This window comes from Lutjanus erythropterus, chromosome 4 (genome assembly GCF_056507025.1).
Source record: "Lutjanus erythropterus isolate fLutEry1 chromosome 4, fLutEry1.hap2, whole genome shotgun sequence".
Classification (NCBI taxonomy): Eukaryota; Metazoa; Chordata; class Actinopteri; order Lutjaniformes; family Lutjanidae; genus Lutjanus; species Lutjanus erythropterus.
The window spans coordinates 25417068-25429976 of NC_139320.1; positions in this window are offsets into that span (position 1 = coordinate 25417068).

A 12909-nucleotide genomic window follows, 5' to 3' on the forward strand; every position below is an offset into this window, starting at 1 on the left:
CAATCCAGGGAGAAGCCAGTGCATTAACAGACCTGATGAGACTTTGATTCATCGGAATCTAAAAGCAATGAATAAAACATTGGGTATTACCTTCAGATCCACTTGTTATTAAGATCTTTAAAAAAAGGGAATATAATCAAGACAAAGGACGCCGTGAGGCCGGACTGATTCAGTGCAATTTACAGACAACAGGAAGCCTCTGGGAAATGTTTGTAGTCATGTCACTGAGCTCACAGGTGCGCTATTAAAGAATGACCGAGAACATCTCGTTTTCAGAAGGAAAAATGGCTGCCTTTTAAGAAAGGGAGAGCAGACATGACAGCATCCTTCTCTGCTCTGAGATGAGTAAATCCACCAGACAACCTCGACGCAATTAGATGTGACCATCTGCACCCTGCATTTCTGATTTACTTGTTTGTTTGTTTTTTGCCAGAGATGCTGGACTTTCTACCATTCTCTGTGTTATAAATGTAATGTTTCTCTTGTCTCTCCTGTTTAAGAAATAGCTAAGATGCTATCTGAGCTTTGAACTGAAAACTGCAATAAGAGTGGCCTTTTCTTGTGGGGAAACTTAAATGTCATCCAGCTCTTAAACTTAAAACTCCCTTAGAACAATGTTAGTCTGAGTTTCAGGGTGGTAATGCTGGTCTGTCTGTCAGTCCAACACTTTGGTCCAGACTTACAGGATGGACTACAAAATTGTGTTACATTATTATGTCATGATGTACAGTGAGCAGCAGCCTGCAAGAGATCATGAAATCGCATACATGTGTGAATGATCAACAGACCCGTAGCTTCTCTGCAATCAATCAATCAGCGTAATCTTTTTTCTGCACATTCAGAAGGACCTCTGTGATTCAGAATGCTTGAAAAAAGTCACAGCCAGAGGCATGATGTTTTTCTGTCGTCCCATTGTTTAATGAAGACAATATCTCAAGAATGTCCACAGGGAATTTCTTCAGACTTGTCACAAATGTTCACTTAGACGCAGTGGTGGACTGATTAGGTTAAAGGTCAAGGGTCACTGTAACCTCACGTCCATCCCACTCTTATGAACACGATATCCCAAGAACGGTCGGAAGGAATTCCTTCAAATTTGGTACAAATGTACTCTTGGACTCAAACATGAACGTTTTTGGCAAATTCATACACTTATTATGACAACATGTCACACAAATGTCAAGTAGGATAAGAGCAGTGCTGAAGAGTAATTACTTAAATAGTAATTAAATTACAGTTAATCAAAATGTTGGTGATTACAAAGGGGTCGCATCTGAATATTCTTTTCGGACTGCCTGGTCTCTACTGAGTGAAATCTTCCAGGTCATTCTGCAAAACACTGTCAGGGTTGAACACTGAACACTGTCATTATCCCACTTATTACACCGGTACTCAATGAAAAAAAATAATTTGACACAAGGTTTGATTTAAAACAGATTTTATTGCTCCTCCAGTGTCTAAGATCACAACTGTTTTCAGTGGTGCGGACAACAGCAGCGGTCTTGTTATTCATGCAACGGCCTGCTACTCAGAAGTGACAGACATTGGAGTTAATTGAGCGATTAGAATTGAGCATTTAACAGAGCCGTGTAATAAATACAAATTTTAAAGCTCCCGAGTGGATTAAATGTTTTGACGTGCGATTTAAGGTCACAAGCAGGTTAAAAAAAATTCTGATGAAGCACTTGAAGGAGCCCTGTGGAGTTTTTCTGTAACTAAACAAAATGTTATGTTTACATTCACTGTTATTCACCAAAACACTTTGTGTGTGTGTCCTTGAGGTCAAAACAAACCCGTCAAATGGATTTGAGTCCAGTCTTTTTATTCTTTACATCCTTGTTCACTAACTTGTAGCTTTCTTCTACCCTGTTGTTCGATTATTTCTACATTTCTTTGGCCCATTACCGCAAGGACGTCATGTGTGGGTGCACAGTACAAACAAAACAAGGACCCACTCATAAATAAACAGCTCCATAGGCTACAGGTTACATTTAATGCCATTACAAAACACCTCTCTTAAGAATAGCTGAATTCCCAACAGTCCCAGCTGTGTTTTCTTGCTAATGTTAACATTTTAATGTCAAATTTTAATGCCAGAGTGCCAGTCTAGGTCAGGCCAGGCTTTGATTAACAATCAGAGCAAAGAGAATTCATCAGCAACAGAACAGACAGCATACACAACACGCTCTCTCCTCTAGCCAAGAATAATACAGAAGAAGTGTAAGTTTAGTTTCCCAAAGCTGGGTGCATGAACTTTGGGACTTTTAAGCTTAAAGCCTTTGCTCAGTTCCAGTAGTCAAAAGTTTGTAGTGATTAACAGAAACTCACTGAGCTACCTTAATCAACATTTGCAGCATAAAACTTTCACCACCTCCCACCAGTTAATAAACTTTGTTAAATGATATGTATTACTGGGGTTGTGACCTAAAAGCTGGGGTAAGCACTTTATTTTTGGCATCACTGAGCAAAAGTTTTATAATAACATTTAAGCAAAATGTAATTCAAACAGTGTTAGTTGAAAGGGGTACCTGGAAGACAGAATTGGACCCAAAAGAGGAGGCAGAGTGGTTCAAAGTGATTTAATGAAAACTCAAAACACAAAGTCAAAATACAAAAACTAATGTAGAGTAGTCCAAAGGCAAACCAAGTCCATGAAATCCAAAAATAACACGAGGAAGCACAGGGGAAACAGAAGACACAGATACAGAAGACAAACTGGCAACTATGGAGGGAAAGACAAAAGACTAAATATACAGCGAAGATAATTAAGGGCAGGTGAAAACAATCTGTAGTCAAAACAGGAGGAAAGACAAAAACTTCAATATAAAACAGGAAACTAAAACCTAAAACCAGGACAGTCTGAGAGAAAACTAGACTCCTCTTTTCTCTGTTTTCAGGCTTTAGAAAATCTAGCCTGTGACAAAAGACTTACAGGTCAGTAAACTAGTGATTAGTCATTTTTCAAATGTCAGTATTTCATAACCTGGGATAAGACTCAGCCATCTTTGAGCCACCAGGCCAAAGTGTTGGTAATCTGACAGCCTGAGAAAGAAACTCAACAATCCACTGCTGCATATTTCTCCAGTTGCAGAGTAGACATTTTGACATGTCATAGCAGGAAATTCAGAGGTGTATCAATGATTGCACCGCATGGAACTGAGCTGTTGTTTCTGTTATTAAGTCTACCTGTGCTTTTCCTGCTGTGAAAAGTCAAATTATCTGCTGCGCAACCCAGTGCTTTGCTCACTGCACCTGTAAGTAGCCAGCAGTCTGCACGTCTCCGTGTTTGATAGTGTTCGTTGATGATTTGGCTGAACTTCAGCAAATACTTTAATAGTGTCAGAGATTAAATGGACGCAGCAGACTGAGGCACACTATGGTAGATTAGTTGTCATGTCTGAACCAAAACCAGAGGTTCTTTAAAGAGGTACATCCCCACAGCATGTATAAGACTTGGGAACATATGTCGGTGAGCTTGCAAGCTAAACATTACACACTATGATTAGCATATTAGCATGCTAACCCAACATATGCAGAACATCCTTCACTGCACTAGTGGTTAGCATCAAAAATGTCTTTAAATATTTGTTACAGTATAAAAGTAACCTGAAGAAAAAGGAAGGAAGGGAAACTGAACAAATGTACAAAGGTTCTTTTATTAAGAAAGTTTTTACAGTTCAGAGTAAATGCTTAATAGAAAAACACACTAAAAGACATTAACTGAACAAACTAGTTAACTTACATGATACTAAAGGGAAATAAAAACACCGTCCCTTCAAAAAGGGACTAAGGTGGCCAAGCCCAGACCACAAAGATCTTCTGTCTTGCTGCTCTCCGCCTGTTTTTAAACTCTGGGCCTGATTACTGATTGAGTGCATCCGCTGCCAATCACCGCAGCTGCAAGGAGGGGAGGTGTCGTACCTGAACACAGGAGACAACAGGAAGACACACAGAATACTGTGGCACGTAACATTTAATCTTTCTACGTCTTGGGCCGTGGCTGTGAACTCACAAAACATGTTTTTGGCCATAACCAATGAATGCCTGTATGTTAATGATGACAACATTTCACACAAATGTCAAATGAATGAATTAAATGGTGACGTCATACAGACAGTATGTTTCGCGCTGGAAAACAAAAACCTACTTAATACCTTTTTAAGAAAGTCTTCACTGCATCTTATATGAGTCTGGACCAGTCTGGACTTTTTACACATTTTATTTGAATAAAATGTTGTTCAAATTAAAAAAACTGTGGTGTTAAATGTCTTATTTTACCATTGTGCACTGACTACACACAAGAGCCTGAACCCAGAATAAACACTTCCACCTGTCTGTGTAACCCACACTGGCATAAAACTTGGCATGCACTTTTCTGCCATCTTCTTCCTTTTTTTTTTTTTTTGTGACTCATGACCTTTCCTCTAGTGCCTCCAACAAGTGAAAGTTTGTTCACCTTCATATGACTATTCAGTTATCTACATGGAACAATTTTGACTGTGAAAGCAGTTAACTGGAGGGATTATAAGGTCTTGGCAGAGGTCTGCACCGAGCTGCCTGCTACTTGCTTCACCTTTAAATCTCCCTTTGCAGCCCTCATCCTGCTATATACATCACACTTAGATTATCCCCAGATTTGCAAATCCATCCCATTGTATTCCCTCACACAATGGGTCTGAAGAAAAGTAGCTTGGATCTCCAAATTGAATCAGCACCTTCACCAATCTGCAGGGGTTTGGCTGAATTCCAAGATCTGTACAAACAAATCACCATATGTGACTTTTACCTCGCGGGAGGATTTACAGCGGCAGTGGAAATTCTTGGAAATGTTTATTTCCTCTGAGCAGCGTGACATGCCACGCCATTTTGGGAAGATTTGCAGTTAGACCTGCGGTTCAGCAAAGGCCAAACATTTTGGTTCACCAGGTAGTTTAGTATTCTATATGAACACCAGGAGCACCTTACAGTGTAATGCATTCCAACTGCATAGCCTTGCAATAACGGAAAGCTTTCTGAGTCTTATAGTATTCAGGTTATGCCAGAACACTGCTTATTTCAATGGAAATGGAGCTTTGAGAAAATAGAGCTGTACATCACATTCCATTGTGATATTTCAGTCTTATATTCTGCAAATATTTGGGAGTGGAAAACAACAAAGACTGAACTACAAGGGGTGCAAAGTTTAATCAGCAGGATTTGTCTTTTTTCTTCTCAGATTTACGCTTAAATGTGCCTCCCTAATGAGGCCTCTCAGCAGGGCAGTTTTACTTTAATTTCTCATGAGCGAGGGTTCACAGTACATCAAATTAGCTGGTGTGTCTTAAGAAGTTTCCCTCTAATATACACCATCTGCCATCACACAGGCAAGAGCATTTGTTTGGAAAAAAAAAAAGAACCGTATTCTGCAACTAGTGGATCTTTAGTTTAGTTTTTAATGCTGTCTGTCTGATGAAGTGTGGTTTGAATTCCCGACTTGACTAAAACTTATATGGAAATGCACTTATGTAGCATCTAATCAGGATTAAATGCTGAAATTCTTTTTTTCTTTCAAATGTATCAGTTAGTTGCAAAGACATTTCAACTATATCGTATTATGTTGTTGAGTCCACAATATAAACATGTTGTTGGAGTGAACAGTAGACAGGAAGTCATCCTATAGCCTCAGTAGTGAAGCTAAAATGTGCAGTTTGCTCTGAGAGTGATGCTGGAGGAAAGGCTGTTGGCTCATCACACTCACATGGGTTTACAGCTGTAGGAGTATGAATGTAGTCAGCAAGTTTGCGAGTTTGAGAGCTACATTACGACATATCTAAAGTGGAAAGCTTGAGGATGGAGCAAAATGTTCATCCTGCGGGGAGTTTGAAGGAGTGATATGTAACACTGTAGCATTAGTCATATATTAAATAGATTGAAACCCTATTTAAAATGCAGTCAGTGGGTGAAGTGAGTTGTTTCCCCCCCTCCTCCACAAAAACTGAAGCTCAGGCACGTTGCTTGCAGGCTGATCAGGTTGATCAGGATTTTATCACTCTGTCAACTGTCTGTTAATGGAAACAAGAGTCCACTGCTTTGAAAATACACACTGAGTTCCCGGACTACCTGCTGGACCCCGTTCACAAGTTGCTCACTTTAACAGTTCGAAACATTTATTGATGATTTCTTACCACTCGTAAACAGACTCATTTCGGCGAGGTTGTGCCTCAGGGTGCGTCACTACGGGGCTCCAAATAATGTTTTTTTTTTTTTTTTATTAATTTCAGCTATCAGTAATAATCAATACAAGATTAAATTTTCATTAAATCCTCCTATTTTCAAAGAAGGGGAAAGACAGCCTATTAATAAAGTATCAATCTCAAAAATCAATTTGGTACTTTGATTAATAATTAAATTAATAACTTTAACTGAAATTACCATATCAATAGCTGGTAAAGGCTGTAGGCTCTGGAGTTCTGTGTAGTAAAGGTTGGCAGCAGTCACTCTTGTGCGACATTAATCAGACCAGCAGGTACATTCAAAAATTCTTAATTATTTTATTATTTATTTATACCATCATCAAAGCAAAACGCACAATCGATCAAACTAAGAAAACAGTGTGTGTGTGTGTGTGTGCTGACCCAGTGGCCATGTGAGGTGATGTGAACATCCAGCGTCAATTTTAAACAATTTTTTTCTGCACCGGAAAAGGAAATTTGAAAGGAGAACATCGAAGCCAGCATTTCAATTTAGCATGTTTCTTTAATCTCTGATGCCTTATCAGGGTCATTTGATGATTTCGCACAATAAATATTTTATGTATTTCTCCTTTAAGTGCACCCAGTAGATTTAATCGCTCATCGCTTAATTAGACTTCTATATTTCTTGAGTAAAACTACATTTTTTCCTTGCTGTGGTACCACAGAAAAAGTCAGGGGATTCACCAGGAACATTAGGATTTGGGACTGGTCTTTTCTTTTGCCAAATCTAACCAATCAAATTTAATACAACTTTATTTATCTGAGTAGAGGCAATTTGTCGTAGCAGCCTATTAAACATATAAAACATAGACACAGAGGAACACAGAAATAAACAAATCATGATACCAGGGAGATATAAATGTGGAAGAGAATTTATAAATACTGATAAATAAACTTGCAAAAGCACAATAAAAAAAGATCATATAAAACATACAGTCTACTTTAAGTTTCCTCGAACTCTTGACTCATGTCTGATGAATAAGCTGTTGATGGAACAAATAAGGACACTGTAAACACAAACATAAAAAAGGCATGATTTGGTTCTGTTGTGAAAAGCCCAGCAACAGAACACAGTGTGCTCTGCTTCCTGACAGTGCAGCTGCTTTTAGAGGTCAAAAGACAACTTCAATTATAACTTCAATAATTACTGGACTAGTGCAATACAATGCTGGATGTTGACTCTCTCCGCAAAGCTGCTCCTTTAATCCTTCTGTTCACAGTCTTCAACAGAACATGGCACACTTCCCTAATTCTCATTCCCTGCCATCTCTGCCGCTGTCGGGGGGCGGGGGACCGACGGGCCGAAAATCCAAACATCACAGAAACCTCCAACAGCAAACACAAATTAGCTGGCTGAATCACAAGTCCCAACAGTTATAGTTTTTACATCTATATACCAGAATAGTACAGGACGTCTTGTTCCAGAGCAGAAATGGGAGATATCTCACTCAACAGTTTAGAAATGATCGTATCTGGAGAACGTTTCAGTACCACACAGGGTTTCACATCACATGCAAGCTTTTAATTATAAGACTATTAACCAGACATACATTGGTAGAGAATTATGAATCGAGAACACTTAATTAAAGCGGACAAAATTGAATTAGGGTAAAACTACAATTACGTTATTTAATTCAAGGGAATCTGTGAGTGGCACTGCATCACTGAAAAACTCATACAGGAATTTGGTGGAATCAACTAATCATGTCTCATTAACTTCACAAGTTTTATTTACTTGAGTTAATGAAACATAACATTTCTAGTATTTATTTTCATGTACTTCAGAACAAATAAATGAGTTTTTCAAACTTGAAGTTGAAATGATGAAGTTAATGAATGTGCTATACAGAGTTCAATCAACTCATTAACCTTCTAAATTTCTAAAGAGGTATGATCGCCACATTAGCAGACTTCCCAGCATGCATTGTTTGAGAGTTAAAACTCTCCTGAGACCCCGTCTTTTTATATATATATATATATATATATATATATATATATATATATATAGTGTGAAGGAAACTTAAGATGAGTCATGTTTTTTGTTTCCGCAGTGATGAAAACCTTGCTGTCCGTGATGAAGGTTAATGTTGAATTACTCCTTACACTTAAAATCTAATAAAATTCACTTGGAGCAGTTTAACATATTGTCCTTGTGCCGATGCTGGAACAGAACGGCTCCTACAGGAGCGGCTTCAGCTGCGAGGTCTTTGTGTGAAATGAGGAACTGACCTTTCAAACTGAGAAAATGTGAAGCGAGTTTGTAACGTTCGTTGTTGTGACCGTTGGTTCAACTTAAGTTTATTTGACTAGAAAAGTTTATTGGATTTGACTCATTACAAAATTACTTCAACTTAGAAATCTGTGATATATTTATAGTAACAAATCATAAAATGACTGTGAAATGTCATCAGAAAGAAAGCATGCTAAGTTGAAATTATGCACCTATTAGCTATTATGTTTGTTATGTTTTCACATTAATTAGATTTCAAGTTCATGCCAAATGCTCGCTAAATGAGTTAGTGTCTTTTATGATTTATGTGTTTATGAGTCATGAGATGTGGATGATTGTTAAATTGAGCAGTAATTTCACCATTCTACCTCAATCTTTTTCCCATTTGCAGCCCTGCTTTCTTATGTGGTAATCACTGGCTCCTGACTCATCAACTCAACAATCTTTTAAATAAATGTTTACCACTTTTGTGCCATTCATTAAAAAAGCTGATGGAAAACTTGTCGATCGTGTCTCAAAGCTGTGATTTAACAGTTTTGTTAAAAACAGAAAGAACAGAAAACATCAAAAGCAAGACAGAAAATGACACATCGCACAGAAAGTCCCTTAATGTATGATGTTACGGTTTACCTCTTACTGTAGCATCAGCATCTGTTTGAGGGCTCTACTCTTCTGGCAATTTCAGGATGAGTGCTAAACTGTGACCCGAACGAAAAGCAAAGTCACAGCTCGGCTCTCAATCATAGAGAAAATACTCCAACGATGATGCAGCCGAGACAATTTAACACTTGACTCTGTAAGTTTCAGAAGACTAAAGGACATCTGGTAAATGGATGAAGACAGACGCCAACTGATACCTGCTGAGATATCACATTTGAAGTTTTTGTTTTGGTGCAGGTGGGTCACTATGCTCGAGTGGACGGTTCAGGTTTTACAGAGAGCGCTGTCAGAATAAAGAGGAAAAGAGAAGAGACAAGCTTTACATACCATGTGCTAACGGCGTCCTCTGAACATACCATCTCTGTTGAAATGTGAAGTCAGAAAATATTATTTACTGCAAGAACATTAGACGATATATAAAGTTGTGAAAATGTCCTTCAAACTAACAGTGAGTGTCCATCCTGTTGAAGCGTCCTTGGAGAAGAAGATGGTGAATCCTTTAGCTTCAGGGTTGCCGTTAGATTATGTCTGTTGCTAAACTTATAAAGGAAAGAGGTTTATTTAATTTCACTGTAGTGTGACTCCTTAAAGGGACAGTTCAGATTATTTGAAGCAGGGTTCAGTGTATTACCTGGTGGCAGTGTTGGTTGACATGCTTCCCCTCTGGGAGTACTGGTGCAGGAATCTAAGAAATGTACTGCTTTGGGCAGGATCAGCAGCAAAATGCATTTAAATCATCAAAAATAAATATCAGTTTATGTGCATGCTATATTTAAAGTATTTTCACAGCTTTACTTTGCTGTCAGACAGCCTTTTCTGAAGAAAAAAAACACTGTTACATGAACCAAATATCACTCTCTCTAAACCATCCAAACTTCATTGGCAAAATCAATAATTTTACATCACAGAACACGGGAGCTGCAGGTCTACTGCTGCCTCGAATCGTTGGTTAGTTTGTGTTATTATGTGTCTTATTTGTCTTTAAAGGTCAGCTCAGATTCAACAAAATCACACAATAACACAAACAAAGTAACAGATCAAGGAAGTGGTAGACCAGCAACTCCTGTTAAATTACTGATTTCACCCATGGAGTTTGGTTTGGAGAGGCGATGTTTGGTTTATATAACAGCGGTTTGTATCATGGGTTGGGGGTTCTTGTTAAGCTGTTTCCTTCTTTCATTTTGTTGAGTTGTTTTCTTCCTGTCTTTGTCCTTTCCACTACTGCTTTTCTCAGTTCTGATTGTTTTCACCTACTCCTGACTGGCTTCACCTGTGTCTTGTTTTTTTTCCTTGTGTGTGTGTGTGTGTGTGTGTGTGTGTGTCTAGTGTGTGTCTTGCCTTCACTCTTTGCCAGTTTGTCTTTGTCCTTTTGGGTTAAGTGTCCCAGCCTTCTACTAGCGTTTTTTTCTTCTTTGTGTTTGGTTTCCTTGTGGTTTGGGACTTTCTGCCGGATTTATAGACTTTGGGTTTTGGATCTGTTTGCCTGATTTGGTCTGCTTCTCTGGTTTTGGCCTTGTCTCAGCTTCATCTCTTCCTGCGAGTCTGTGAGACATTTACTTTTGATATTAAAGCACTTTGAATTGTCCTTGTCTGCATTTTGGGTCCATTTACTTGTTGCCTCTGGTTACCCTACTTGACACTGCGACATACTGATATTTTTCTATGGGTCTTTTTTTTAAGGTGGCTAAAATACGTTTTACTGCTGACCCTGTCCACAGGAGCACATTGCCTAGCTTCCTACACCAGTACTCCTAATGCTTTTCCAACCTGTGGGCATGCTGTCCACCATCTACTCTAAGTAATACATTGACTATGGATAAGTACCTCATACAACCCCACTTCAAACAATCCAAACTCTCCTTTAAGCCAAAAACCTGTCAGATCTGCCTCTTTAACCTTCAAAAACACAACAAAGCAAGGAAAAAAGTAAGGTGTTCAAACATTAGATGAATATAAAACAGCTGGTTTCATAAGTCACAGCTAAATGAAAATATATTTTTCTTGTATAAAATGCAATTACAAGTGTGCTAATCTGAACTGTACAACTGACTCTTTGTTGGTCTCAAGCAGTATGCACTTGCTCTAAAACCACCTCACATAACATACTGTAGATGACTAAAAAGTACAGTATATCCCTGCACACACTCACATGCACATGCACACACACACACAGAGGCACTGACATTAACCTAAGGGGAGTTCATGTTTTAATTGCTGACACTATAGCTTCTGGCTCTCTGAACCAAATGGGTCCCCTTGCAGGATACATAATCCATTATCATAAATCAGATGCGCCAACACAGACAGGTGCTGCATGAATAATTAAAGGTCGGTACATTAGCACTTGTGTGGAGGTATGTGTTTGAGCCGACGTCATTGAACACACTAAAAGCACCACAAAAACCCCTCTATCCACATTAAACAGCTTAATGCTTTGCACTACAGACAGAAATGATGTACAAGTTAGAAACCGTCCTCCCCCTCCCGAATGTAACCAAAAAAGAGAGGTCTGAAAGAAGAGGAGTATCCATGGGATAGACAGTGCTTGCAGCGCTGTTCGTCCTCTGTTTTGCTGTGTGGTCCTATCTCTTGTGGTTGAGCTGGTACCCTTGTCTGAACCTGAGCGGGTGAGCCAGGTTACTCTGACTCTGTAATGGAGAGTCCAGGGAGCTGGAGGCAGAGCAAGCAAAAGGTCTGCTAAAGCAAGCAGGCTTTAGGACTGATCTCCATTCTAACATTAATTACACTTGAGGCAAATTCATTTGGATTTCTGCCCGGCGAGAGATAAGCTTTTACTGCAGACAAGGCGAGAGAGGAGCCAGAGAGGAGGGCGAGATCCTCTTGATGCTGCCCCATTTGGCTCTGCAGCGCTTTCTTTTATCGCACAAAGTTTTGTGGCCCCAAATGCCACGTGTGTGGAATTCAATCAACCCAGACTTTACATAACACTCGGGAGAGGTGTCTCAAAGTGCAGGTCTGACAGACCACCGACATTTTAACAATATGAGATACAAAATTAAAGTGTCACTGTGAATTTGTATTGTCGTGATGTATTTTAGGTGCATTATAGTACTTCAGTTACTCTGTAAACAAAAAAATGTAGCAACATTTTTTATTATCTGTAGTATGGATTATTTAAATTTATATTTAATATAGGATTGTATGAGGTACCTGTCTATAATCAGTGTATTGGCTACAGTAGGTGGCGATCAGCTCAGCTCCACTTTAAAAAAGCAGAAGAGTACGAACACGGAAGCTAAGCAATGTACTGCTGTGGACAGGGTCAGCAACTGAAGGTATTTTAACCACTTAAAAAAGTCCACCTAAACAGATCGTTATCAGTTTAAGTGTATGCCGTGTTTAGAATATTATTATATAAAACTCTATAAACCAAATATAACTATCAAAAGTTGCTGGTCTACCGCTGCCTCGATCTGTGACTGCTGCTTTAAAAGGATAGTTTGGATTCACAGAAGTCACACAATAACACAAACAGTCTAACCAATTGAAGCAGCAGCGGACCAGCAACTCCTGAGTTCTGTGAGAAAAAATGGCTGTGTTTATTCCAAGGAGTCTGGCAGCGCTGGAAGAATAATATTTTGCTTATATAACAGCAGTTTCCAGACAGAAAAGGCTGTCTGACAGCAAGGTAAAACACTTCCTGATAGAGATGGTGTTTAGTTGGACCTTTTTTTTTTAGGTCACTAAAATATGTTTTGTTGCTGATCCTGCAGTACATTGCTTAGTTTCTGTGCTGGTATTCCTCTCTGCTTCTCCAAACTCGAG